This window comes from Cuculus canorus, chromosome 1 (genome assembly GCF_017976375.1).
Source record: "Cuculus canorus isolate bCucCan1 chromosome 1, bCucCan1.pri, whole genome shotgun sequence".
NCBI classification, from domain to species: domain Eukaryota; kingdom Metazoa; phylum Chordata; class Aves; order Cuculiformes; family Cuculidae; genus Cuculus; species Cuculus canorus.
The window spans coordinates 127,943,157-127,960,489 of NC_071401.1; the positions used below are offsets into that span (position 1 = coordinate 127,943,157).

A 17,333-nucleotide genomic window follows, 5' to 3' on the forward strand; every position below is an offset into this window, starting at 1 on the left:
ATCGCTGTAACATTGCTACCCCTCCTGAACTCCGCATCTTTTGCTGTTTATGAACAGCAGTCCCGGGATTTAAAGCTTTCCTTGGGTTTGATTGTGCATTTTAATTCCAGCAGCCGAACCCGCAGTCGCTAGTCAGAGGGAATAACTGGGGGATGTACCATTATCAATTAATCCGGAGGTATTACGCAGAGAATGGTATGGTCATATTTTATCACTGTGCTTTATCATCCTGCTTAGGTTCACCGAGGGATCGTTCTGCTTAATCCACTTTACTAAGCACTGTATAAACCAGACATAAAGACAATGCCTGGCTAGAAAAGCTGCTTCTGTTCCTGACTTTGCATTACCTCGGGTCTCATTTGTCCTAGCTACGTTTAAAGATGCACTTTTTCATAACATAAACACCAATCGGAGTCTCTCTTCCTCGGGCATACCCTTTATTTATTTCGCCCTGTTTTACAAGGCCTAGCCCAGAGGTGCTGCCTTCTGCAGAAAACATAACAGACTTGTCAGGAAAAGGTTCTTTCCCTTCGTGGTAGGAGCGTCGTGGAGGAAAATCCGAGCAATTCATTAGGAACGCTACCGCCCCAACTAAGCTTTTATTTTGGGGTGGGGCTTCTTTTTTTTGTTGTTAGTTTGGAGTTGTTTTTTTTGTGGTTTTTCTCTGCAATGTTTTTGTTTTACGGCTTGGTAATTCTTTTAGGTCTTTCTATTGCTAATTTAACTATCAGGGAACGAAGCGTGCGAGCCCGATCCTGCAGCCCCGTCCTGAGCAGGGGCAGAAGGACCCAGAGGGTCGCGTCCCGTATCACCCTCTTCGCGCTGTGCGGGTTCCTCGCTTCCCCCGTGGGCTCAGTCTGTTCCACTGCATCTGGACTCTGCGAGCTAGGCTCAGAGCTGAGCTCTAGACACAGTAAGGCCGAGTTTTAGGGAGCTGAGGAAGTTTTAGGGAGCCAAGGGGGTTTTTTTAGGTTTTTTTTTATTCCCTCGCCTCCGAGCAAAAATCTGATTCGGCTGCAAAGACCGGGACGAAAAGGAAACCGTGGATGCCGGGAGGCATCACTCTGTTCTCGTCCTCCGGCAGTTTTCTGCAGGATTATTAGCAGGTGGCCCTTTTTCTGTAAGATTTACAGACGAGGGTAACGCTGCCGGTGTTACTGGGACGGTGGGAAGAATGTGTTGTCTGTTTCCAGAGAGAATGAACGAGTTTGCAGCTCCTGCTCTGCAGTGTTGTTGTCGCTGTGCTAACAGCCCCTAAAATAATTTTTCTTTTATGATAGTAGCCACCCTCCTTTTTTCTTTTTCTTTTTCTTTTTCTTTTTCTTTTTCTTTTTCTTTTTCTTTTTCTTTTTCTTTTTCTTTTTCTTTTTCTTTTTCTTTTTCTTTTTTTTTGGCTTGAAGTTTTGCACCCATTTGTTTATGTCATTTTTTGGAGAGTGGTGTAGTGAATTGGGGGTTGAAATGAAGTCGTAGGGCTTCTTGTTTGTTAACATAAGTTCTTAAAGTTAGGCTATTTAAATCCATAATTAGGCCTTCCTAGAAAGGTGGCCTGTTTTCTCCTAAGGCTTCCACACCCAGCACCTTCTAAGGAAATCAGCAGGAAAAGTGAGTGCTTAGCAAGTGGAAAATAATTTTATTTGTATATTAAAAAAATGGAATTGGGAGTCTCAGCGTAGTGTTCCTCTTGTGGGATTCTGTGTTTTCCTATTTGAGAGCCCTCTCGCATAACAGTGCGGTATTCTAATAGTCCATATTATACCCACGGTAAGTTGAGTGACTGGAAATTGCAATAAAGTTTCAAATGAATAATAACTTCCATGCCGCACCGGTGATTAAATAAGACGGGTCATTAAAACAGTTCATGAGTCGTTAATAAAGTGATTTATTTGAAAAGTGAACGAAAGGATATTTCGATATACTTGATAATTCAGTTTAAGGCCCTTTCACTCCGCCTCGGAAGGAATATTTGCAGAACCCCTGGCTTGTTTCTGCTGCCTGGGAAGACTCTTTTGCTGAGAAACTAGTGAGCCCGCCGGCTGGGAGCCTACTAACACCTTTTGTCTGTCGGTCTGGCTGTCCGCAGGTCCTGCTACGGCTCCCTACAAGCCGCTGCCAGCTGCCACGCGTGTCTCCCTCTCCCCACGGCCACACAAGGCAGGGATGCAGGCGGAGAGGGTGGCGGGGAGATGCCAGTGAGCTTTAGGAGCCGATCTCTGCCTCTCGGGGATTTAACAACCCTTCCCTGGGACGGGAGAGCCAGCTCCAATCCCTGCCGCTGATGCATCCGCGTGGGAGAACGGGATAATATGTGTTTGGACCAGTGTCTATCTCCTCTCTCAAGGCTGAAGGGAGAAAATAAAATAAACGTGTCCCCCTGTACAGGGGACACCCAGCAGTAATTCTTGTAGGGCCTCGTTCTCTTCCCATGTAAGTCAATAGGAGTTTTAATTTCTTTAAAGAAGTCCTGTCAGGTCCTCCTTTTTTTTTTTTTTTTTTTTTTTTTTCCCTGTAAATTCTTATTAGTGGTGATAAACATGGACACAAAGTGGTCAATAGAAAAAAAAATGTAACAGACTTAAGAATTAAAACTCACAACAACCTACAAGCAAAAATGGTGGAATCTTGTTTTGCGACGTCTCTGTTGTAAAAAGAAATCATTAAAATAATTCAATAAAAATAAATTATTTCTAATAAAAGAAAATTAATAGCTATCGTAGTGTTATTACGTAAAATGCTTACTTCTTAAACTGTTAAGGTCATATTTCAAATGTTCTGCAGGTCTTTAATAGTGTGTTACTAATAGATCTTTCACACCTACGATTTCAGCCAACATTTTAACTACAAAAATAACAATTAGGTGATCGTGACTTTCAGAAACGTGACGTGCGTTGCCTTCAAAGCACTGGGACATTGATTTCCCCGTCTGCCTATTTTTCTTTTGCCACCGACTGTCAATTCTTCACCGCCAACAGGCTTCCCTGGAAGGTACTGGCTGTTTTCGGGAATGGTCTGTGATTTGCCAGCCATTTGCAGATAAACTCCGATGTGGTCTCATAATTAGTTCTTGTATCTTATATGTTTATGATTCAAAACTAATTGCGGCAAAGCACCAGCAAAAGCTGAACGTTTGTAATCTACAATGTTGATTAGCTCCCCAGCAGACAACTGTCGGCTGTATTAATTCCCCCCCGTCATTCCCCCCCCTTCCTCATTTTACTACTGCTCCTAAATAATCCCTCTTCCTTCCATCCGAAAAGCCGGGGGAGCTTCTATATGTTCTTCTAAAATGTTATTTAACGCGAAATAACGATGCAATTGAGCATCCACTGCTTTCCAGTCTGTCCTTAATCCATTACCCCAAATAACATCCCACGTTGTCTTCAGGGCAGGCGTTTGCTCTCCCGGCTCTTCCTGTGTCCTATAAATAGGACAAATCCGCCTGCACATGACCCTTCCTACATATATTCTGTGCCAATTTGCTTTGACTTATCTCTGGCTGCAAAATGGGTCCTTTAATTAAAAAAAAAAAAGGAATCATCTTTTTCTTTTTAAAGCACTTCGGTGGGGAGCTTGAGGTGGAAGAGTCGTATGTGTCTGTCTGAAAACCGGGTTAGGGGAGCCTCGCACACGCTTCGACAACATTAATCTGTTGGCTTTTATTAAATAGTGTTTAGTTTTGGTTGCTGGTCGTTTTTTCCCCCAAGGAAATGTGTTTTGGTTGGTATACAAAAAGCAGCGCGGCTGTCGGGGACTTGCTGTTTATTTCCCCAAACTTTCTCAAGCGTTGTCAGGGCGGGAGGTTTTTAATTGGAAAAGTCTCCTTTTAACAAAACAAAACAAAAAAACCAAACCCCAAACCGTCCTTTTTAAAAGGAATCTCCTTAAGGAGGGAAAAAAAATAAAAAACAACAACAAACCAAACAAAAAACACCACACCCAAAACCCAAACCATAACCAAATCCTACATCTCTCTCTCTCTCTTTTTTGTTTTTTTAAGGTAAATTTAACCTTAGCCGAGGGAGAAACTCAGCGCCTGCTGCTGCAGCAGAAAGAATGCCGAGAGGAAAAGATACGGGCAAAGCCGAGCTGCAAACCCCGTTAATATAATCGCTGTCACCAGTTACCGACGAGTATCATCACCCACCTCCGAGCGGGCAGTAACGCGGACCCCCCACCCCGTAGCTAAAAGGAGGTACCAGCTTTTTTTGTCATGTCTCTTGAAGTGATGGACGATGCATTTGCTGCAAGATGGGCCATTTTGGGAGATATTAGGAACGAAGGAGAACTAGTAAAGATGAGCTGGGAAGCTGCCTCCAGCACCTCCCCCCATTCCTCTCCCCTCCCAATGCCTTCACTCATCTTCTTTTAGGGGTTAAAACCAAGTGTATTTCCCCAGCAGGTACCTAAAGGAATACTCTAGCTGTTGGATCTCCCGTTTTGAGGTGTCGGCCCATTTTCCTTTATAAGTAGGCTTTTAAGTGTGTGATTGTGTGTGGGTTTTTTTTTGTTTTGGTTTTTTTTTTTTTTGTCTCAAAAGTAGCTATCGATGACCTGCTGTTATTTATTGTAAAGACGTAAAAACATCTCAATTCGCAGCCTGACAGCAGGGAGCGTTCCTCAGTACCCTAGCAATTAAAATAAGGATGACGACTGGAATTAGGCAGCATCCTTTAGTTTTAAGGGAGAGGTGCTTAAATTCAATAATTTTTTTTTTTTTCCTTTTCATTTAGGCTCTTTTCTTGTAGTAGTAAAGTCATGTAGGAAGAAGGCATTTCTGCTCCGTGCTCGGTTAGGCTCGCTCTCCCTTGGAAGCTCCAGACTGGAGGAAAACAGGCTCGCAAGGGGTTGGTTGCAACCATTATTCCGAGGACCCTGCGATGTTTTCATTCACTGCCCGGTTTTCAAGGCTCCTTTCTTCACGTCGCAGCCGGCTCAACTTGAGACTCTGGAGGAGAAATAAGGAAAAAAAAAATTAAATAACCGAGACACAATAAAAAAAAAAACCCACAATCTTCTCCCTTTCCTCTCCATCACCCCCAAACTGCTCCCCAGGCAAGGCTCCCCTTGTCGTCGTCGCTGGGGGAAATCACCCCATGTCCCGTCGGCACCTTTAAGAGTCATTTTAATCTGTCTGAACTTTGAAACAAAGCTGGTTTCCAAAGGAAATTTCCACTGCTGCTCCTGCCTTGCACCAGAGGGCGCCGGGAGCCTTCCCAGGCTGAGGGATGCTTTCAAGTCCTGCTAGAAATTAACTCTTTGCGCCCTCTTCCTAATGGCTTTTTATTAACCTTTTCCTTTAAAAATATACAGCCTTAGTATATTTTCTTCTCTAAAATGAGAATTGTTTATTTTGATTCTGGTTTTGGTAGGGGGTTTTGGGGTCTTTTTTTTTTTTTTTGTCTCTCTTGTGTTGCCCTTTCCCAGCGCTGCAAGGGCTTCGCCCTCCTGTTGCAGCCCCCCAGGAGTCTCAGGAGATTTACAGCTTCTCTTCGTCTCTGCTAACTTGGTTCTAATTAAGTCACTGGATCACGTTTGCGTGACATTACCGTGTTTTCCCTCGTAACTGTCTGGGATAAAAGTTTGTCTGGCTGTGTTTAAGCTTAAAGGGTCACTTAGGGCTCTTCAAACAGAACAACACTGAAGGGAACAACACCAGGGGAAAGAAAGGGGTAAAAGCTCAAAACGATTTCACTTTAACACCTGTAGAGTTTATCTTTGTGCCTAAAGAGTTCGAAGCCACCCTCTTAATTCTCTCCCCCCACCCCATTAATGCTAAGCGGCAAAAGTTTTTTTAAACTGAGACATAAGGAAATTCAAAGTGAGGTTTCCCATGGCAACTGTAACAAGGGCACGTTGCAAGTACATGTATTTGTGCCAAATGTGTTTCTGTGGCTTAATGACTCTGTCTAATGCTGTTGCTGCATCAGGACCAAGCTGCTGTTGCTTTTCAGACCTAAAGGCTGGCATATACAGAACTGCACACATATAAAACTGCGTTATATCTTGCGACAAGCACCTGCCTGCTTTTAAATCAGTGGCAGGGAAAGATCTCACCAGAGGAGTTTGCCACAGTTCAAAGAGGAGTACAAGAATAAGTAACCTCAATCCAAACAGCAAATACTTTGGGAAATTATGGAAGACTTTACCAGTAACAGGCGATTATAAACCTTAAGCTTCAACAAGAGCATTTCTGTTTAACTTCATATGTAAATATTGTTGCTCCCCCACTGAGACACAGTTTTCATGGCAATGTAGGCTGATTATTCACTGAAAAGAAAAATCAGGAAGACAATTTGGAAGGTTTTTGTTTTTTTTTATAGTCTAACTTGCTTTTTCATACATGGTATGTGTGTGTATATACATACATAAAGGTATTGGACAGAAATGATAACAAAGAGAAGATGGACAAATCTGTATTATTACTTTATTTATTTATTATAGCAGTCTGTTTTCAAACTTCATAGTCCAGATTCTGATGAATAGTCGATTCCTCAAGCATTCATTCCCACTTGAATATTTAGGAAGAAATTTAGATGCTTCTCCTGTACACCTCCCCTTTACTCTTTGAAATATGCTCAGCTGAAAGCTACAACACAAGTATTTCAGAAAATATTTGTTGCTTACACATTAAAGAGAAAAGAACATGCAGGCCAGAATATTGATATTGACTCCTGTTTTAATATGAAATGTACTACTACATTAGAAAAATACTCAAAATTCTTTTTAAAAGTAAGCTTTAGGAAGCACATAAACATGTTCACTTTTCATGACCAATATATTTGTGCTACTCTTAGTAATACTGAACTAGACCAAGAACCTGTCAATGTGGGCATTGGACATATGCACAGTAGGTGGTTTCTAATGGAGCTAATAATTCTAAATAATTGGTCAGAATTAGAAGAAAGAAAAGTATTATTAGTCCCATCTGATATGTGGGGGAAAATGAATTTCATACTAGCCAATGCTGAAATTTATTCAAAAGTCTTCAATCAAGCCAGAAAATTTTCTTTAAAAAGTCACCTTTATCCCAGCTCAGTGGCTTCATTGCAAGTTTATTTCTTTAAATACACAAAACTCTACAGCTAGCTGAGAAATGTAATTATTTTTAATTTTTTTCTTCCCTCTTCATTTCAGCTTTCAGATGTGGTGATATAAAGAACTAAAACCAGCTGTTTGAGGTAAATGTCACTGGTTAGATAAATCTCGTGGATGCAGTTAGATAGACAGACAGATACACAGGCTGCCTGGGTTATTGTTCATTTTATGAGGACTGGTGTTGTGATGTAGTAGATGTTTTAAGGGATGTCAAATGAGCTTATTGGAAAATACACCACTAAGAAATACAGGAGAGGATACTTTAGAGAAATCCTTCTGCAATTGCATTAGTATTTAGGGTATTGTAGCAGAGAAATATGTAAAAGACACCAGAGAGAAAGAAAAAAAAAAAAACGAAACAAAAAACCTAAAACACAACCAGAAAAAGGAATAAGATAAGAAACTAAATATTCAGATGTGTCATTTCCATGTTTCCTGTAATCTTTTATTAAATATGCCTACAAGAAAGCTGGGGAGGGACTTTTCACGAAAGCTTGTAGTGATAGGACTAGGGGTAATGGCTTTAAACTGGAGAGGGGCAGAGTTAGAGTAGACATAAGGAGGAATTTCTTCACTCTGAGGGTGGTGAAACACTGGCACAGGTTGCCCAGGGAAGCTGTGGCTGCCCCATCCCTGGAGGTGTCCAAGGCCAGGTTGGATGGGGCTTTGGGCAGCCTGATCCAGTGGGAGGTGTCCCTGCCCATGGCAGGGGGTTGGAACTGGATGATCTTTAAGGTCCCTTCCAACCCAAACTATCCTATGATTCTCTGATTTACATCTCACTTAAGCCCAAATAGAAATGTAAAACACATGATCTGAAAAAAATATTTTAAAAAACATCAAGAAAACCATAAAAACCAATGAAAGAAAAAACATTTTAACACTAGTGGTTGGTGGAAAATATTAGTTAAAGAGAAATTATGTTTGTCCTAGCATTATTTAAAGTAAAACATGGGTTTTAGAAATTGATGGGACTATTCCTTAGTTTGTTTAATTTAATTTGGTGTCCATCAATAATAAAATAGAAAATGGATCAAAAGTTGCTGAGTTTATTCATATTCAAATGCCTTGAAAGATCAGATTTTATCACTTATTGGTTCATGTTGAGGTTTTTTCTTTGAAATGTGTGCATGAGGTGAGTATTTTTGTCTCAGAGCAAAGAAGGTAGTGTGTTGGATATTGTGAGAAAAGATCTAAAAGGCAATAGAAACTTTCCAATAATAAACTTAGAAATACACTGTTTCTCTGTGCCCAATGTGCTGTGCACAGTGGAACTGACATTCAGAGCCTGCTGACTGTTACCTGCACAGAGGTTTCAGTAGACATTAATGTGTGATCATGACAATGATTGACACTTGATAATTTGCTTGATATTTTGGGGTTTTTTTTGAGGGGAAAGGGCCTTTGAAAAAAACTTCTTGTCCCTTAGAATAACATAGAATAAAAATTAAAATAATGTTACTATGTATCTTGGCCCTTATGCTATTTCCATTGAAGCTGATGGTAAAAGCCCTCTCCAACTTTACTGGGAACAGCACTGAGCCACTTAAAATGCTATATTGTCATATAAATCTTTTAAGTCTTAAATATTTCCATACAGTGGAGCAAAGAAGTCTCAAACGTCATCTGAAAGACTGCTTCTTGTTAGGCTGTTACAATGTGCTATTTCTGTTCAAATAGCATTTACTAATATGAGAAACAAATAGATTTATACAATTTGGAAGTCTGACACTACAGCTGGGTGTTCACAGCTTTTATACATTATGGTATTTATGAAAATAATTTTAACTCTTCTGTTGTGTGAAACAAAGCACATATGTTTCCCAGCAGCATTTCCTCATCAGGCCTTTTAGCTTAGCCTTGCTGGAGTGTCGCATGGGGTTCTGTTACAGTTAAGCTCGACTCGATCTTCTGCTTTGAGCCTGGTCTTGAAGAACATCTTAACCAAATAGCTCTTAGGACCATAGTGGTACTATATAGGTTACTGTTTCAGGTGTTGTGGGTCAAAAGTGGTCCAGACTGTTACAGGAAGAAGACCGACTGAGAGAGAAGCAGTGATGTACGTTACCAAAAAATTGTGTTTCATCAGTGGGAAAGCTTAGGGAACATACTAAGAGAATTATACATTATACTTTTCTCTGACCAGAATTTACTTGAATATCAAACCATGAGGTCATTATTTGTTGTATTCCTGAGGAAATAATATTTTTGTTATTTCATAGAATGGTTTGGGTTGGAAAGGACCTTAAAGATCATCTAGTTCCAACCCCCCTGCCATGGGCAGGGACATCCAACTAGATCAGGCTGCCCAAGGCCCCATCCAACCTGGCCTTGAACACCTCCAGGGATAGGGCATCCGCAACCTCCCTGGGCAACCTGTGCCAGTGCCTCACCACTCTCATAGTGAAGAAATTCTTCCTAATGTCCAGTCTAAATCTGCCCCTCTCCAGTTTATACCCATTCCCCCTGGTCCTATCCCCACAAGCCTTTATGAACAGCCCCTCCTCAGCTTTCCTGTAGGCCCCCTTCAGGTACTGGAAGGTCCCTATAAGATCTTCTCAGAGCCTTCTCTTCTCCAGGCTGAACAAGCCTAACTCTCTCATCCTGTCCTCATAGGGAAGGTTCTCCAGCCCTCCAGTCATCTTTGTAGCCCTCCTCTGGACCCATTCCAACAGTTCCATATCCATCTTACGTTGAAGATTCCAGAACTGGATGCAGGATTCCAGATGAGGTCTCACAAGAGAGGAATAGAGGGGCAGAATCACTTCCCTCGACCTGCTTTTGAAGCTGCCCAGGATACGGTTGGCCTTCTGGGCTGTGAGTGCACATTGCTGGCTCATGTTGAGCTTCTCATTGACCAGCACCCCCAAGTCCTTCTCTGCAGTGCTGCTCTCAAGCTCGTCATTCCCCATCGTGTATTGAAAATGGGGATTGCCCTGACCCAGGTGCAGGACCTTACACTTGGCCTTGTTGAACCTCATGATGTTCTCAGAGGCCCACTTCTCCAGTCTGTCCAGGTCCCGCTGGATGACATCCTGTCCTTCCAGTGTGGCAACTACACCACTCAGCTTGGCATCATCCGCAAACTTGCTGAGGGTGCACTCGATCTCGCTGTCAATATCATTGATAAAGATATTAAACAGCACCGGTCCCAGTACAGACCCCTGAGGGACATCACTTCTTGCATTGAGAACGTAAAAGAATGGAAGCTTGCTGAAGATGGAGGGTAAAATAAAGTCTGGAAAAAGTTGCTTTCTCCTGTGTCAGAGGGTTTATAACACCATAATTTATAGTATAGATTAGGATTACTGCTTTAAAGCTAAAGGTAATTAAACTATGCTTGCATCTTTAGGCCCACAGGAAAATGACTTAGTTTTCCATATACTTCCAGAGACAATGAGCTGCTGATTTATTATTCTACTCAAGTTATAGAGGAGCTGAACAAAATGTAAAACTAAAGACCTATCTTTGCTCTCAGCTGTTCTGGTATAATTCCAGCTCAGCTTGTCTGGTGCTGGTGAATTTATTCCAGTTTTATACTACTGTGACCTAACCAGAATTTATTCTACAGCCTGAATCAAATTGGACTGTTTTCTACTATTTTCGGATGATGAGGATTCTGTTAGTTGGTCTGTAGTCTGTCTCACCCTCCCCCTTTCCTACTAGTTTTTTAAAAATGTGTTTTTAAAAGAACAATGAAAACTCTCTACCTGAAAAACTGTGTTACACACAAAGTCTAGCAAACTCTTGTTTTCTAAAGAGAAGTCCCCTGCATACCATGAAAACATGCAGTCTGAGGAACACCACTCTTTAGCAGTGCTAGACTCCTTTTACTTAGTTATTTAATTTTTTCTTACTTAGTTATTTAGTTAGTTATTTAGTTATTTATTTTTAAACTTGCCTTGTAATTAACTTAGTGTCTGCTTTTCTTTGTTTTAACTGTACAGGTACATATAGGCAAAATAGTGAGACTTGCTCAGAAACACTTGGAATCAGCTTTTGTAGAAGAGCCCTTTAAACTTGGGAAGAATCCTGTGGAGAATTTGGTCATGTTTAGAAACGATCCAAAGTAGCTATGACAACTTAATGTACCAGGGCCAAGATCCTGTGCACATACCAAATCTCTGACACTATCCAAGATCCTTATCCAATATGAGGAGGAAACTATAAAATTAGAATTGCCTAAAACAACCCCTAGAGAGTATTGCTGATTCTTGAGAAGATTTTTTCTTTAAATCTTACAGACGGATTATTCTAAAAGGTCTAAAATAGGAAACTTGTAAAAGAAAAGAAAAGAGTGCATTGAATAAGGTGTCCATGAACCCTGGTAGGTCTCTTCTTTGTTACTTGTAATTTCTTTAACCTTCTGTGGTCATTTAAATGGACTTAACCTGGTTTAAAAGTCTTTAAAATATAGTAATATAATTTTCTTGGGTATATTTTAAATGGGAGTGCTATCTAATCTGGGTTTCAGCTCCCCCTAATCCGGATCATCTGGGATTAATTCTAAATGCATCTGAGGAAGGAATGCTCAGGGTGGCTGATCACCAGCAGAGGTGGGTGGTCTAATCAATCACCATGTACCTGGTCCAGGTGGTTCAAATGCTGACTGTAATTTTTTTTTTTGAGTATTACATATGGAAATTAAGCATTTTAACTGATAAAAAATTTGCTTTTCTATGTGTTGTATATGTTGCCTACAGTACCTGTAGCCTCTGCTTCATGGTAAAAGCCAAGGTCTGTATTAATTCTCCTAGTTATTGTTTCTCAATATTGTTTCTGCTTCCTACCCCTAAAAATGCATTTGCACCCTAGCCCCATTTAATCGATTTATATCTCCTTAGATGCGACAGGGTTCTGTGAGACAGGTTTTGTTGAAGAAACGAGAGACCCGGGAAATACATTATTAAAGGTAATGCATTTTAAAATGGTGAATAAATTATATTTTTGTTTTAGCAGCCATGCTGTTTTTAAGCACTGGTTCAGGTAGAACCAAATCCAAATATTTTAATAATAGCACAGTAAAAGAACTGTCTTAGACAAAGTATTTCTGGTAACTTTTAATAAAAGCAGAGAGAATGTGATATACATGGATAAATGGGAGTAGATGGTAATTTTCATTATTCCTCCTTTCCTTTCTCCTTTGACTAGTAGACCAGTGATTAGTTACCTGGAGAACTAAAAGACAAAATGGTCAAATCTCCTCTTCAGTGAAACTTGAGCAGAAACTGCAAAACAGACATCTCAACTCAGAGGCAAATAACTTCAACTTTGCTCTGTGGGGTCATGCTCTTGGAAGCTCTTCATCTACTCAGTTAACAGAGCCAAAGGATTTTTGTCACTGAAAAAAAATGTTTAGATGCGTTTGCCAGATTTGACATTAGTTAAGGATTGCTTTGATTTGTGAAAACTGTATTTTCAGTGAGTAAGTTATTATCCAGGAAAAATTGCCCACCATGATGATGGTTATCTGTAAGTTGGTGTTAGCTTGGCAACCTTCATTTTTGGCAGCAGATTTTAACTTTACATAACACTGAGTTATTATTAATGTACCATATTGCAGATTTTATGAAAATATCAAGTTTTCAAGACAGGAAATGCAAAAGATAGGCTTTTTACAGGGGTGTCACTTTAGCTATGTTCTACATATCCTGTACATTTAATCGTGTTTCACTTAAAATAACAATCATGAGGTTAATGCACATATTCGGTAATCAAAGACATGTAGCATTCTGCCTAAATACAGAGAGTCTCATTTTATGTTTCAACATCGTTTTTAATTTTCCTAATTAATAAAATGATGAGTGTAATGGTGCATTGGCATTGCTTTTCTGCATTGATTTGACACATGACTTAAGATGTCTAACTGGTCCTCATTCCAGGTATCTGTCACAGAATTTCTCTCAGTGAAGACTTCCGTGTTAAGTCAGTCAGAAAAAGTACCTGTAAAAGTCTACCAGATGTTTAACGCTATTGGAAGATGCACTTGGTGACAGCAGTTCCAAACAGAGATGGGTAAAGTGGTATGATCTTGACATATATATAGGGAAGACACAATACTTGCTTATTCTTTTTGTCTTTTTTTGTTGACTAATCTTTTTATCTGACTCTCTGCAGTGAAAATGCTGTGACTTTTCAAAATAAAGTACTGAAGTAACCCACATGTAACTACAGGGAAGGGCAAACTGTCATCCCTAACATGAAGAAAAGCCCTTTCACATCACTTTGTTTCCTACTTAAACCTGTTTATCCAACAGTGTAAGTTCTCCAGCTTATGTCATTTTTCCAAGGAGCTTCATACAATGAGGTCTGTTTATTTTTTTTCCTCCTGGCAAGGCGAATGTGGTCCAATAGCAAAAAGATACTAAATATCAACAAGTAAACAGATAATCTGGCATTAATGTTCAATGTGTTGATTCATTTCTAAATGCATATTAATTTTGTTTAACTTTTCCATCCCTGTACTAGAATTGAAAGTAGGACATCTGTAAGCCCAGCAATTAAACAAATTAACTAAATGCTTTTTTCAGAAAAAGACTTTGCATGGCAGTAGTCCTACAGGCTCTAAAAAAGTGGATGATTTTTCTCTGCTTTCCAAAGCTGAAGCTGATTCTGCCCCAAAGTACATCATGATCCCGTGTGTCTCACACACTAGCAGTAAGAAACTTCACCGATCGCAGTGTTAGTGCAGCAGTCAAATGCTTCTACCACAGCAAAACCAGTGAAGCAGTTCTGACTTTTCATATGATCTGTCAGCACTACCAGTCTTTCCACCTCCTTCTTTTTAGGAGAACACAAACTCACTTTTTTTACAGTTGGAGTTGAGGGGCAAGAAAAGCTTATTGATACATGCAGAGGTAATTATACTTTCTAGATTGGTGTTGGAGATGTTCCTTTTAGGACCAGGCCTACCTTAGAAGGTTTTCCTCACATAATGATTTTAGCCTGGGTCTGAAGAAAGCCATAAATCTCACCTCTCGGTGAAGCTCAGCCAATAAAGTTCCTGGTGTGGACACAGCTGTGCTGCCAGGAGAAAGCTGCTGTCAGATCAACCTGTGGGGTTCAGAGTCTAGCGTAACTACAATGGCACAAAATCTCCTTCAGTTGGCCAACCTTGCATTCAGGCTGCATAGCTCTGCTCTGTTTGCTGCGCTGGTGTAACACTCATGGTGACAATAACTGTAGACAGATCCTAGTCTGACGCTGACTTATGTCATTAGTTGAGCAGTGCCTTGGTTGAGAACAAAGAGGTGGTAAAAATACTGAGAACAGGATGCTGAGAACACGTCAAGAGTCATTGGCAGAGCTGGTAGTAGATGTCCCTTTAGATTGCAAGAGCCCCTTTGAAAACTTGCCACTCCATAAATCAGTTTTTTTTCCACTGGAAGTTGTATTTCTTGTATGTGACAGATTTGACTGGTTGCAAGAACATCTGCTGATGTGACTAGGTTTTCTTTGCCTCAGAAACACCAAGATTTTATGCTCTTGCACTGGCAGATTTCATAAGCTAGAAAGTCTATACAAAGAGGTTTACTCTGTATAGGAGAAAGGAGCTGGGTTTTCAGTCAGATCCCATGGGGACTCTAGTGGCTCTGGTGTTTAGCAGATACTATAGTATATAAGAACTCTCTTTGCCTGCTTCACAGTCATGGCAAAAGGACCGCACAAACCCATAAACCAGAAGCTAATCAGATTCAAAGTATTTCTTCTGTCATCACATCCATCTGCCTTAGGTTATCAGAGAACCACAAAGAATTACACCATTGAGGAAATAGTTGAAGGTCAGCTCAGGATCAGTCTGGGTGACAGGTGGTGTTTGTGTTTTTACTAAGCTTTCTGTTTCTGATAGCTGTTGATGTAGGTAAGGTTGTATTCCTGGGAGCTAGCAGGTCCAGGACCCTTTAGTGTATGTGGACTTGTCTGGTTATCAAAGCATGGAAAAAAGGTCACTAAATGATGATACAAGAGGTGTGAGTGGAGTGAAAAAGCTGAAGACGGATTGGTTTTCCAGTAGATTGTTTTTTTCAGTATAAGAAGCAGAGGGCATCAAATGGAGTTTAAATTACCAAATACACAGAAAATACTGATGGCTCCTGAGTAGAGTCAGTTGGAGGCTGGAGGATTATTTAGGACAAGTTGTTTCTCCTTTATTTTTCCTTATTAGGAAATAAAAAAAAATAAAATGCCCTCCTCCCCTTCCCCTGCAGGAGGCTGACAGAGAGCCCTTGTGAAGACAAGGAGGTGGGGCTGCAGATAAGGAGGGTATCAAGAATGTGAAAAAGGAAAGAATGCTGCCAGAAATTCTACAGGGTGTTCTGGAGGAACCAGAAGAGTGGCTGCTGCCTAGCACACATAGCGTTCATGTGCACCCATTTTCCCTTGTATTGGGCAGTGACGTGGGTCTGGGAACCTTGTCAGCATGCCACGTCAACAGTTCCACAAAGACCCTCCAGCCTATGTTCCTCATGTCCCAAGTTGCCTGTAGCTTGGAGTACAAGTTGGCCAATCGAGGCTCCTCACCTGCTGTGTGATGGTAAGAGGGGCAGCCACTTTGTGGTCTAGCTGCTGGAGAGGGAGTGAGAAGGATATAAGTTTGTACGACTGTCTTAGGGGCCCAGTGTGGAGGTGCGCTGGGCAGGCATCATGGGCTTACAATAGTGCTGGCTGAGAAGTGGCCAGGGAGGATCATGAGGCAGAGGAGCTCTTCAGGGTCTGTGCTGGGCTGCTCTTGCACAGAAAACAGCCAAGACAGAAGATTGTGGGACTCAAAGCATGCCTTTTCTTCTAGGGTAAGCTGTAGGAGATGTGGTCGCTGCTTGTGCGGTGTGCTGGGCAAGCAGCACAGGATCCACTCAGTCCCACCAAACATAGTCCACAGACAATTGCTGTTAGAGACTCACTGAGAGGAACCAAAGTGGTGGCAAAGCTCTCCCAGCAGCCCACACCACTGGGGCAGCTGTAGCTTTTGGCCTGTGCTCAGGAGGGTCTTGGCCATTACTGGCCCAGTGGTACCAGTCTCAGATATTACAGAGCGGGCTTCTCTCCTTCAACAGAAGCATGCACTGGGCTGTGATTTGTATTTGACATATTTGCCCCTGAGATGGTGATTTGCAGTTCCTCATGGATATGCCCAGGGAGGTGGGTGACGGGTCTGGACACAAAGGTCAGCCAACAGGGTAAGAGGAGAAAGTGGTCTCCCATGGTGAGCAGCCCTGATGCCAGGTGGGCTCTTATCTGGTTGCCCCTGCAAGGACCAGGAAAAGAGCTAAATGGCTGTTTCAATAAAAGTATTGAAAGTATATTTGTTTGAATATCAGGAACTAGTCATGCTAGTTATTGATACTGTTATTGTATATCTTTTATAACGTAGATATTTAACATCTATATTTTATAGTGTAATGTTTTTACATTATTGAAATTAGTGAGTCAAAGGTAGCACTTTTGGCAAACTGTTCACTATGGAAAGTTTTTGGTTTCCTATTACAATCTTCCATTGAAGATTTAAAACAAAAGAAAAATCCAAGTATCAGAATTTTTAAATGAATTTTCTGAAAAACTGGTTGCTTCAAAACAATATTCAAGTCATAAGATACAGCAATCAAACAGATTATATTTGTGGTTCTCTTGTTGGGAACAACCTGTTTGTTGGCTGTAGACTGATATATCAGACTGATATATGACTGCAGTCAGATCAGGTTTTGTAAACAAGCAGAGAACATTTCCTCCGAGACAAGGGAGCGGAACAGAGCTGGAAAATATTTAAGAAAGCTTTCCACAAGGCACAAGAGTGCTCAGTCCCCGTGTGTAGAAAATCAGGCAGGAAAGGAAAGAGACCGGTGTGACTGAGTTGAGACCTGCTGGTTAAACTAAAAAAGAAGAAGGAACTGCACAGACAGTGCAAGCAGGGACAGAGAACCTGAGATGTGTATAGAGAAGCTGCCCGGTTGTGTAGGGATGAAGTCAGGAAGGCCAAGGCACAGCTGGAGCTGAACTTGGCAAGGGAAGTAAAGACCAACAAGAAGGGCTTTTACAGGTACATCAATCAAAAGAGGAAGATCAAAGAGAACATACCCCCACTGATGACTGGAAATGGGGATCATGTATCAACAGATGAGGAGAAGGATGAGATACTTAACAACTTTTTTTGCCTCAGTCTTCACCGATAACTGCTCTCATCGCCCCTTCTGGGTCATGGGACAGCAAGATGGTGACCAGGGGCTTAGACCCTCTCCCACAGT

At 41.1% G+C, this 17,333-nt stretch overlaps 2 long non-coding RNA genes across 2 annotated transcripts; both read left to right on the top strand.

Annotated features, from left to right (window-relative positions):
* Window positions 1-2,514: 2,514 nt before the first annotated feature.
* On the top strand, window positions 2,515-4,981 carry LOC128853910 (uncharacterized). The gene is made up of 3 exons (XR_008452735.1): window positions 2,515-3,717; window positions 3,998-4,192; window positions 4,731-4,981. It is a non-coding gene; the product is annotated as an uncharacterized LOC128853910 (long non-coding RNA).
* Window positions 4,982-10,155: 5,174 nt separating this feature from the next.
* LOC128854503 (uncharacterized) lies at window positions 10,156-11,991 on the top strand. Its single transcript, XR_008453558.1, has 3 exons — window positions 10,156-11,422; window positions 11,570-11,651; window positions 11,940-11,991. It is a non-coding gene; the product is annotated as an uncharacterized LOC128854503 (long non-coding RNA).
* The last annotated feature ends 5,342 nt before the right edge of the window (window positions 11,992-17,333 follow it).